Genomic DNA, 4,840 nt, shown 5'->3' with positions numbered 1-4,840 from the left:
AGCATGTTTGGTTGGCTATAAGAGAAGGAAATGGAATTGAATTTGATTTCCATCCAAATCCTTCAATCAATGTAATTCATAGTCCTTCAAGTTTTGGATGGAAAGTTTGCATAATCCCTGGAATCTTACAATATTACCTAAATTTCCCTAGAAAACTTCTAATTGCCACCACCAACCTGTTTTCTCCGGCAACCACAACATTTTCTCCGCCCACCACCACCAACGTAATTCCGGCCAAATATGAACACCGTTTTTTCCAACGATAACATTGCTAAGCATCGCCGCCATCCCTTTCGCTTAGTCAAACTCTCCTGAAAATACCGGCTGGCACTACCAACGTTTTCCGGCCAGATCTGAACCATCGCAACATTTTATCAAATCTAGGTTTTAAAGCAGCAATAGCTTATAAGACGGAGAGAGAGAGATTGAAGTGAGAGACGGGTGGTGGCGGCACCGGCAACCGACGAGCTACAGAGAACAGAACGGCAAATGGTGTCTCAAAGGGTGGGGTGGGTTGCTTGGATATTTGTTAAACTAAGGGTACTATTGTCCTTTTATGTATATTATTTGCATTTCAATTCCATCCGTAAGTATAACCAAACAGGTTATCCATCGAAAGGAATCCCATGAATTCAATTCCATTCCAATTCCCATATAAATTCCATTTCCATTTCCAAAGAAATTAATGAACCAAACGCACCCTAAGTTACATCTTTTTGACAACCAATGAATTTAAACCCGCATTTCTTAAAAAGAAAAACAATCTTATACAACCCCTTGATACCGCTAGGCCAAACTCTTTGCTAATAGTATGACTATAACTTCCGTATTGATGTTGGTCCAAAATAGAAAATGAGAAATAATGCCTACGTCAAGGAGATAGACGGAGTTGGTCAGCGCGTACGAAATAAATGTTCCCTTGACCAAGTTGATCGCTTCACAATGTTGACCATAGACACTACAAAGCTGGGGAGTTACAACTTAGGATCTTGGAGTTCTGGTAATTGGTAAATATCTTGTTTAAAGGTTCAAGGGTTACCCATCAGATATGAAATAGATATAAAAGTAAAATAATAATTATCATCCAAAAATATTGGTATAAATGGCACATGAATATCCGTACGCCCATGCCAATATCCATCATCAAATATATGGTCTTTATATTCTTTTTTGTTTCTTTTTCTCACAGCTATTATGTCTTTTACCTTGCTGTTGGCTAATTTGTGGGCTCATATATAATAGTATTTTCCTTTTAATGTTTGAGGTGTTCAATTAATAATTTTAGATTAAGACGGAAAATAATGCAATTAGTCTTATCAACTAATATTACTATCAAAATGGTCATTAATTGACTTATTATATGATGAACTGAATTTTAATAATTCAACAACGTAACTATTGAGCATTCTCACTTTTCTTTTTGTAGGACAAGATCTTACCTTATAAGAAAAATAAGCTTTGTGTGTCATAACTTTCATTGTATAATTGTATCGTCTTAAAATAGTTTACAACACTTTGAAATAATATTCAGTCAATTATGAATTAAAGACAGACGAGTTACTATATATGAAAGATAAAGAGTCTATGTTACTATATATGGATTTTAATCCACTAGTAAGTTATACTTTTAATTAATAAATCCAATTTGTCTTTAAAAAAAGAGTTTTACCTATATTAATTATAACATATATCAAATGCACACCAATTACCATGCAGTGTTCTTCTATGTTAGCAAGACATTTCATGCGCTAACAAGACAACCCGTTCATGTTCGGGCAGCATAAGAGCATGACTCTCGTGTCCCAAGCAACACAGATCATGGTCTTAGAAAGCGAGAGCATGGATCTATTGTGTCAAGGCGTAACAGAATAGAATTACTGAGCAAAGAATTAGTTATTTTCAAAGCTTAGAAATAAAGGCTTTTGGTTATATGTTAAAGCAAGCAAAAATGTGATGTGAACTCAAAAAGGGAAACTGTAAAACATCCTGAAGTAGAGACCACCCATTTGAAGAGTATTCAGACCCCCATGCAATCTCTATCTGTGTGTGACCATCATGTGAATGAATGCGTGTGAAAAGCCATCCAATGGATTAGGTTGACCCCATGAAACCTTTATCTTTACAAGATGCATTCAGATTGTGACATTTTCAGAACTCAGAATCCTGCTTACAGAAACACTGCAAAAAGTCCATCTTTTCTCCATTCATTGTCCATCTCACGTTCTTCAAGGTTACCACTTTCGTTAACCCCCTAACCCCACATTTACTGATCAATACTTACATCAAACAAGACCAATCTAGGTAGACAAACGCAAAAGATTGTACTTACCACAAAATTGGACCTTTGACTGTACGTTTTAACATTCTAAAAGGTCATTTGCCATCAGGGTTTACATGACCATCAAAACTTATTGTTACTTTATAATTATAAACTATAGTTCTAAGAATATAGTAATATAAGTAAATAATTGCAATTAGTCATAAGAATTAAAAACAACTTGCTCAAAACACCAACGTCATTTGTTACTAGGATTATTGTTATTAGGGTTTAAGCCATTCAAATCATTGCATAACTGTTTTATTTATCATATTCAAAATCAGAACATATATGTGAATTATGTTGTTTTCACATATATTATTATTATGATCAGTAAAAAGAAATTTGAAAAGAAAAAAAAAGTTGATAAGATTACTATTGTGGCGCATAAGTGGTTAAGTGTGAAACGACTAGAACAAACTAATAAACATAAGAAATTAAGAGCTCAAAAACCCTAGAATGATAATAATAATAATAATAATAATAATAATAATAATAATAATAATAATAATAATCAAAGGATTACTGTGTGTTCTTGGTTAATAACTACATAGAGAACATAATCATTCCGATTCAACAATACATATCAAAAGTTAACTCAAAACCCTAATCAAAAACCAAGAAAACCCTCTAAAACACCAACTTCTCACCGATCACTTAACAAAAACCTCCTTTAAATTTTCAGTATGGCGGCGGATGCAGCTGCGCTTGCCTTGCCGTAGGCGCCCAAATCACATCCGACGGCAGGTGAGAACTATACATCGACATTGACTCCGCCGCAGTCACCGGCGGCTGATGATCGCCCGCCGGCGGAGACTGTTCACTAGCTGCAACTGAACCACTGGCACCACCCGAGTGTTCTTCCTCGGACGGTAGCCTATGATACATAGGGTTATTAAACGACGCTGCTATAATAAAAACCGGTCCAGCCGACATGAGAGGACCGGCTACAGCCCCACCGACTATCTGCCCCTGTGGACCGGCTAGTGATATTGTAAACCCGTTGGCGAATGGAGCCATGGTGGAGGACGATGGGAATACGGTGGCTGAGATTGAGAGGATGTCGAACCGGCCGTGGAAGGTGACGGTGCCGCCGGAGGAGGTGGTGGGTTGCCGGAGTGAGACGTTGGAGACGGTGCCGGAGCCGGTTAAGATACATAACCCGGTGTTACGTTTCCGGCAGTAGTTGTTAACGGCGTCTATGATGTCAGTGGCGACCGGGAGTTCGAGGACGTATGGAGCCATGGCCGGGTCGGGTTCTCGGGTGATGATAACGGGTGGTTTGGGTTTGTTTTTGGAGCCGGGTGGGCGGCCACGAGGGCGTTTGACGGTTTCAATAGAGGCGCCGTCGTTGGCGGAGGCATCTTTTTTGGGTTCGGGTTCGTCGCTGGTGAGTTGGAAGGGGTGGGTGGTGATGGCGAAGTGTTGTTGTGGTGGTGATTGTTGGTGGTGGTGATGGAATTTGGAGAACATGTTTTGGGGTTGAGGGGTTTTATTGTCACGATGGTATTCGCCTTTCGTTTTCTATAATATTATTTTAGGATATTTGGAACTAGTTTGTTTGTTTATAAATGAGAGAGAGAGAGAGAGAGAGAGAGGGTGGCGGTGGGTGAGCTTGGAATTCAAGTAAAGATTGCGCCGCTGGTTGAAAGGTAAAGTGGGCCCCTCACACAGTGTGTGAAAGGTAGAAAGAAAACAATCAATCAATCAATCATACCCAGTAAAATCCCACCGACAGCAAAGCTATAAGTAGGGTCTGGGGAGGGTGGGATGTAGGCACACCGTACCTCTATTCAAAGGAAAAAAGAGGTGGCTTCCAGAGAGACCTTCGGCTCTAAGTACATGTGTATGAAGCAAAATAAAGGAAATCAAAGTTTAACAGTTATATAAAAACTAATACTAATTATAATAATATTAATAATAAGATCATAGTTTAACAGCTATATAAAAGCTAATAATAATTATACTAATAATAATAATATAAAGGTAGGTTATTTGTTTATTATTTATTATTTATTGTTTATCTTGAAAGTAATTCTTTAACTTACGGCAGGGGGCGCTGCGGATACCAGGATGCGGGTAAGTATCCGCATGAGAGAAGATTGAAGATCGTCGAATGTTGTTTTAACTACAAATTGGGGATTGATATCCGGTTGGAGCTGGAAATTTTGGTTGTTTGTGAATTTTGAATCATTAATCCACATAAATCTTTTAATAACTTTACCCCAAAAAAAATGGTTTTAAAGTATTTGAAAAGAGTTTTGGTTTAAAAAGTTTTAAGGTAATTTAGAGTGTAAATGACATAGACCGTGTACTATTAGTCGAACTTGAGCTACTTGAGAAGAGCACCGTCTCTTCTTTAGACTAATTAAGGATTTGATTTGTCAACTTGTTTAATTAAAAAGATCAAACTTCATTAACCATACTACATGTCAGCTTATCAGATTGTTTAACAGGTTTAATTAAATTTGTTTAACGGATCATGTTCAATTATATGGTTTTAAGTGTGCTAAATTAAGGTTG

General features: G+C 37.5%; 1 long non-coding RNA gene and 1 pseudogene across 1 annotated transcript; both read right to left on the bottom strand.

The window, feature by feature from the left end:
* Positions 1–2,801: 2,801 nt before the first annotated feature.
* On the bottom strand, positions 2,802–2,936 carry LOC143622065 (uncharacterized). The gene is made up of 2 exons (XR_013151631.1): positions 2,901–2,936; positions 2,802–2,863 (listed from the first exon to the last, which is right to left on the bottom strand). It is a non-coding gene; the product is annotated as an uncharacterized LOC143622065 (long non-coding RNA).
* Positions 2,937–2,998: 62 nt separating this feature from the next.
* On the bottom strand, positions 2,999–3,826 carry LOC143622064 (AT-hook motif nuclear-localized protein 17 pseudogene; annotated as a pseudogene).
* Positions 3,827–4,840: the final 1,014 nt, after the last annotated feature.

This window comes from Bidens hawaiensis, unplaced genomic scaffold (assembly GCF_021521415.1).
Source record: "Bidens hawaiensis isolate Kalapana, Puna unplaced genomic scaffold, B.hawaiensis_p1.1 tig00003022_1, whole genome shotgun sequence".
Lineage (NCBI taxonomy): Eukaryota > Viridiplantae > Streptophyta > Magnoliopsida > Asterales > Asteraceae > Bidens > Bidens hawaiensis.
The sequence above is the reverse complement of the archived record's forward strand: the minus strand, read 5'-3'. Positions and strand labels throughout refer to the sequence as shown.